Source organism: Salarias fasciatus, chromosome 3 (assembly GCF_902148845.1).
Source record: "Salarias fasciatus chromosome 3, fSalaFa1.1, whole genome shotgun sequence".
Classification (NCBI taxonomy): domain Eukaryota; kingdom Metazoa; phylum Chordata; class Actinopteri; order Blenniiformes; family Blenniidae; genus Salarias; species Salarias fasciatus.
The window spans coordinates 9,335,949-9,343,152 of NC_043747.1; positions in this window are offsets into that span (position 1 = coordinate 9,335,949).

Below are 7,204 nucleotides of genomic sequence, written 5' to 3' on the forward strand. Positions count from 1 at the left end.
TGACTCCTTCTGTTTGCTTTCAAACACACCAACCTTTCAATAAAGACGCTGGTGAAAGCTACAAGTTAATCTCAGGCAACATTTCTGATGAATAGCTGCAGCTCTGCTGACCTCAGTGACGCCGCGGGTTTGATTTGATTCCCGCACAATAAAATCTGCCTCATATTTTGCCAGATGACTACTTCTAATGTGAGACGGCAACGTCAGGTAATTGTTAGGTTGCGCAGTCGCCTAAGCTGGGGATGAAAACCCAAACTACAAAGCCGGATTACGCGTTCATAGTTTCCTGCGCTTCCTGTGTGTCGCTGGCAAACTCGACGAAAAGAGCAACGCTTAAATACACTAGAGAGTCATTTGACAAATTAAGACCCACATGTGAAGTTTCATGAAAATGCATCATTTTTGTGTAAAGTGTTTACACAGAAATCCTGGAAACTATGTAGTTAGCATGCCAGGCCACGAGGTGGCGCTGTTGTTTGTTTTTTGCTATGAAACTACACACAAAGGGTGTCAAACGTGCAGGACGCCGGCCCTCGAGGACCACAGTTTGATACCCTGCTTTAAAGGTACAATTATTATTTTTTTTGGAATTAAAGGAATAGGATTTCTGTCCTGGAGACAAGGCTGAATCAGTGGACTGGTTTGCTTTCCCTCCGTCTCAGTCTCTCACTACACCCCCATGTGGTAGAGCATGGTATTACACGGCTAGACTGGCTGGAAGTGGGTGATTTAGAGCAGAGACGTCTGCAGAACAAACACCAGGGAGACAGGGTCGCTGCTGGTTTTTCCATAATTCTTTTTCAGACGTTGTACATTTCAGAATAATTGCGTTTTGTCTGTATAGTTAAAAGATCTTTCTGGAAAACTGCTCATTTTCACAAAGCAATAAAAGCACAGCAGGCTAGTGGTGCAGTGGGCAGCTGTCTTGCCTTATCGTGGATGCCTGGTTTTGAATTCAAGTTGGGCATCGGGGTCTTTCTGTGTGGAGTCTGCATGTTCTCCCTGTGTGCGCTTGGGTTTTCTTGGACACTCCCACTGTCATCCAAAGAAAAATGCATTTGAAGAAGATAATCTGTGACACAAGTTTACCCATGTGAGAGTGTGTGAGTGTGTGTGTGTGTGTGTGATGCATATCCCTTATAGGGCTGAAAAACAGAGGTTTCAGCACCCTGCAGGTTGATGAATGGTCTCTAACGCAGCTTCTGAGTTGTTTTCATTGCTCTGCTGGACGTGGCGAAGACTGCTTTGTCCCGTCATGAGCTATTTTTCTTTGTCCTGCACCCTAACGTCTGGCGCTCTTTCACCCAGTCTTTACCTCCATTTGTTTTGCTCTTTATCAGATTTAGTCTGCACCCTCCACACACTGCACACACACACACACACACACACACACACACACACACACACCGACAGACTCTTTCTTTTCATCCTCTCCTCTGGCCTCCGTTGGCCGAGCGCCATACGTTTTCCCATAAGTGGTCCCCCCCACCCTCCGGTTTCAGACAGACACACAGCCCCACAAGCGTCCTCAGCTCAGCGCGCCCCCTTATCGCATCTTTGATCTGCACGGGGGTGTTATGACAGTTTATCTCTCCCCGTGGCGCGAGTGAGAGCCGTGTGCTGCTGGTCTATTCCTGGCTTTTGTTTTGAAAGCGGCGCTGAACTGGCCTCTCCACTCCCCGAGCACATGCACGATAGCACACTAATGTGGGAAGCACAGAACGAAGTTACACTCCGATGCACGTGTGTGTGTGTGTGTGTGTGTGTGTGTGTGTGCAGATGTGTGTCTGTGTCCTCATGTGCCTGTGTGTGTGTGTGTGTGTGGACTCATTGCTGGCCTCACTTTCAAACTTATGCATTTTGAAGTCTTGTCATTAATGTAAACACAACGCTGTATATGTAATATGATATATTAATGTACTGTATCATGTTTTCTCAATAAAAAAAAAAGATATAATCAGGCTTGTTTCTCAAAAACTTTCTGATCTGTGTGCAAAGATGCTTTTTTTACCTTTACTTTTTTGTAAAATAACACCACAAAGCCACAGCGCAGATCAGTGACAAGCACCACATGAGCGCTGGAGGTATTTTTAGTGCTCACACTTCTCAAACTCTGAGGCCACATTTCCCACAATGTTAAGAGGATGCTCCTCCCCTTTCAGCTTTGCAAATATTTCTTTTTTTGGTCTAGAATAAATGTTTTGAGGGGAGACGTGTTTTGTTTTCTTGTCTCCAGGTAGGTGAACGTTCAGCTTCAGAAGTGTCAAGCTCGACAATTTAGAAAAATGAAGCATTTGTATTTGTAAAGCTGATTTAAACACAGAATAAAAATGTCAAATTAGTAAAAAAAAAAGTAACTTTTTTGTAAAATTAAGCTGATTTTCGGAGCTTTAAAGTTTAGATTTACTTCAATAAGTTGTGTTTCTTGGATTTTTCGACTGAATGTTTATCACAAAAGAAAACTTACAGGGGGTGGTGTCCGGCTAAACGATTCCCCGGGGCACCAGACGCCACTGAAGGAAGGTTCTGGGCTGGACCAAGAGTGGGAACAGGCGGGGGGTGGTTACACATATTTTAGATATAGTTTAGGATTTAATTCATTTATTTGGCTGATTTGTTTGGTTTATTCTTAAGTATGACTTTTGTTTTTCTTTAGATTATTATGATGGGTTTTGGAGTGAAGGATTTTAAAAGTCTCAGTGAGCTAATATGTTTTACACCTGCAGAGTTTTTGTGGTTTTACCCACTTAAGCTGAATGGATTTAAGTCATTTGAAGACGTTCACTCAGGTTAGTTGGTCGTTGTTGGCTGTTGTTGTTAGGCTCTGCTCTGCTGCTGGGGAAGCCATGCTCCACTGAAATCCTCCCTTGCACTTTCGCACTTTATGTTTTTTGGCTCATGAAAGTAAAAAAGAAGTGGACTACTCCACCTTGACTTGTCTCCTCTTGCTGCTCACTGTTTTTCCACCGCTCGCGCTGTCCTGCTTACAAGCAGAACAAGGTTTCTCACGCAAATCAGCTCATGGTCTTTTGGGCAACAGAAGTGAGTTCGCATAAATTGCCAGATCGGTTAATTATTCCTCAAAAGTGTGTCCAGCATCCACACAGGTCACAAACCTCTACTCTTCCTGCCTCCGGCTTCAGTTCCAGTCAGAACCTTCACAGAAATTATCCCCAAATTTTGTCCAGCTTTCTCTGTTTTGAGCCACTTTCAGTTGAGACCTTGACACATTGGATTAGAGTTCTGTTCTGTCCCTGGAAATAAGTGAAGGATGTGTTTCATCAGTACATGGAGGCGAGTCATCTGAAGGAGCAGCACCGCTAATCTGCTAATCTGCGTCTCAGATCCTCTCCATCCCTCAAGCCAACAGCATTTCAACCAAGACGCTCGCTCAGCACTTTCATTATTCACCTCGTCGATGATTTCTTTTTCATGCACGACTTGCAGAACGATTCCGCCAGAATCTGCCTCGTCTGATCATAATAATGTATTCGATGTCTTCACCCCGGGAGAGAGGCGGCTTCTCGCTCCTTTCTTGCTTTGAGCTGGACACATATGGGTCACATTTATTCCAGTTTATTCAGGAGATTTGCGTCTCAAGTCAAGTTATTCATCTCCGAAGGAATTTTCTGTCCTCGCTCCGGAGGAGGAATAATCTGCGTTCCGAGGCCTTCCGAGCTGACCTGAGGTCTGATTCTCTCTCTCTCTCTCTCTCTCTCTCTCTCTCTCTCTGCAGTGCTGAACGGGCCGCCCATGTCTGTAAAGAAGGAGCGCGAGGTGGAGCTGCTGGTCAACCGGCGGGAGCAGCGCAGCGGAGAGGTCATCTGCATCGACGACTAGACAACACACACATACACACACTCATGTGCATGCACACACACACACACACACACACACTAAACACATCCATCCGCTGCAGAAGATATCTTCCATTTCTCAAGACGGTTGAGCTTTGCTGGTTAAACCACGTGTCCAGTGTTCTGACTAATCCACTGAAAGTTTTTTTTTTTTTTGTTTTGTTTTGTTTTCTCCCCCTCTACTGACTGGTACTCCACAAAAACTCGCAATCAGACACACATGCACTCATGCACGTGCACTTACTGTCCACACACACACACACATAGAAACACACACAACTTGTCTCATAACTTCTCGTGACCTTCTCTCGTCTGCCTCAGAACCATTATACTCCTCATGAAACGGCCTCCTCACGCAGGCCTCCTCCCCCTCTAGGGATGCTTCTAACCTCACACACGCACGCACACACGCACGCACACTCACACACACACACACACAACGCTAAACTCACCTCAACCTTTGTAGAATCTCTTTATAATCCATGTAACCTTCCCGCCGCCTCCTTCCCCGCCCCGCCGAACTCTCAACAGGAAGCTGCATGCGAAGCTAAACTCATCCTCTAGCGTTGCACTCCATCTCCTGAAGCATGCTCTAATCACAGTAACGCTGTCTCGTGGAAAGGAAAACTAAAAAGACAAAAAAACAAACAAACAAAAAAAGAAAATACTAGAGAGGTATCAAGCTGTGCCTACAGTCGTTTTAATACTGTTTCTAATTCTCAGAGAGAGACTCAAATCGCCGGTTTCTCGGTCCGAGCAGCTCCAAGCACAGCTCCAGCTTTTCCTTTTCTTTTTCTTATTTTAACCTTTTTGTTTCGATTGTTTTGTTTTGTTTTGGGTTTTTTTTCCCAATGGTACATGTGGAGATGAAACACCTGTAGAGAAGTTATGATATGATAAATGTCTTCAGGACTCGTGCGACCATATTTCCCGTGCATCTCATCCCAGCCCCGGCCCCTCCCTGGTTCCAGCTGATGTACAGAGCTTTGAGGTATTTTAGGGGGGGGGGTTTGTTCCGGAAAAAAAAAAAAAAAAAACGAAAAAAAAAAAAAAAAAAAACGGCTTCGCCACGAGGACGCCATTTTTCAGAGACCTCCTATGAATGTTTTTAACCTTTCATAAGCAGTGTTATTAAAAACCGACGGAAAACACTCCTCTTATTTCCCTCCCTCCTCTCCTTTCAATCTACTTTTTTTTTTTTCCTTCCAATTTTTCTTTTTCGTTTTTCCATTTCTTTCTACGGCCTCCTGTGATATACTTTGCGTATTTAAACGGCTCATTCGTGTTCTCCTGTGTTTCCACTCCGGCGGTTATGAGTATTGTCGTTGTCGATGTTGCTGTTTGTTCTTCGCCGTCGCTATTTGAGGAAGAGCTTCTACCAAATGAGACATTTTTTTGTTTTGTTTTGTAACGAATAAAACTAAGAAATAAAAAAAAAAAAAAACAAACAACTCGGTGCAAACGACGCACCCCTTCGCCATGGTCATCCCAGAGAAGCAAAACGAAGAAGTTGAGCGAACTTCAGAGGTAGATACGCTACGAGAAAACTCACTTTTCTCCTTGCTTACATTTTAGATTTGGGGCTTGCAAGTGACATACATATATAGAAAAATAGGCCATATGTAACCCTAAATGCTTCTATGAGCAAAAAAAAGAAAAAAAAAAAAAGAAAGAAAACGCATACTATCTAACTCCAGTAAAGAGTAAACGTCTATTATCTGGGAAAAATCAAAGGCTGGAAACCCATTTTATACACCGCATCATTTAAAAACGCCTTAATAAACATAGCTGAACAAATGTAAAGTCGTTAAAACGAATTAAGAACCTGATGTCAACCTGTAAATCCTGCTCACCACTGTTGGTTTTGAGTTAAAAAAAAAAACAACCAGATAGTTCGCTGTTGATTTATCCCATGAACTTTACAATGATCTTCACACAAAGTACTCTCAACCCATTTTACAAAGTTTTCGTGACCCCCGAGCTAAAATGTTACATCTAAAAAAAAAACCCAACAACTACCAAGCACTTATTTTTATTTTTGTTTGTTTGTTTGTTTGTTCCCACTCTTTCTTTGTCCTGTTTCCAGAACGTTGTGTTGATTTCTGGGTATCTCGTGTCACTGTGTCTGTAATGGTGCCGATCAGACGATGAATGGCAGTGAAAACATGACGCGTCTCCTTTGATTTCTTTCTCCTTTTTTGTTTTATTTGTTTTATTTGTTTTTTTTTTTTTTTTGTTTGTAATAAAACTGAATGAAATGATAAGAATCGCCGTGTGGATCGTTTTCTGCTCCCTTCACAATGTTCAAATCAGCGGATTTCTTTAACTGAGAAAGAGTCCAGTACATCCAGACCCGGACTCAGGGGTGTTTGACCTCATGACCCTTTTCCAGAAACGTCTAATGTAAATGTTTTTTTTTTCACTGGTGGATCCCATCCTCCCACCGCCGCCCCCCCAGCTGTGGACATTTCAACTTTAATTCCTCTGTATTAAGGACTTTAATGCCTCAATCTGAATCCCAGTCTAAGCAAACAGCTCAAACATCCTCGGAGACTCAGAGCTGCTGAGTCAGGCGGCTTTGATGGCGGCGGCGGCGGCGGATGCTGCTGAGAGGGGAGAAGTTGCTGATGTGGGGATGTTGTGAGAACAGCTCATTGATTCGGTGTCTCCTCTCCATCACTCTTTCCTCTCGCACACGCACTACACACACGGATGGAGCAGACGGTCCGTGATTCACCGTGACTGGAGGTGAGGAGTCACGCAGGCCTGTTATTCAGAGCAGATTGACGCCGCGCTCCGAACCGCTTACTGCCATCGCTGGGATTAATCGAAAGAATAGGATATCAGAAACTCGACTTTCTCATAAACAATAAGGAAGGTTTATTCAACGGAAGAGTGACACACACATCCTCATTTTACACAGAGCTTCTTCACAAGAGTTCACAAGATTTTCCGAGGCGGTAATAAACTTTGACATTTGAAAAAAAAAGAAAAAGAAAAAGAAGGAATCGGGGCAAGGAAGTGTGTTAAGACTGTGTGTGGTGACGGGGGAGGGCCGAGGCATGTTTTCCCTCAAAGACTTCAAGCTATGTGGTTCAGGTTCAGATTCAGGAAGTGAAAATTTAGATGGCTGGTGTGTGTGTGTGTGTGTGCACAGAGAGGACATTCAGGGAGCTGTTGGAGTGTGTGTGTGTGTGTGTGTGTGCTCTGATTGGTGCTGACAGGGAAATATGAGGTGCGCGGGGATGTGGAGAGGGGCGACAGACACAAGAAGGGAAACGATGAGGAAATCAAACAGGATCTAATGTCTGCGCTTCGCTTTTTTTTTTTCTTCTTTTTTCTTTTTT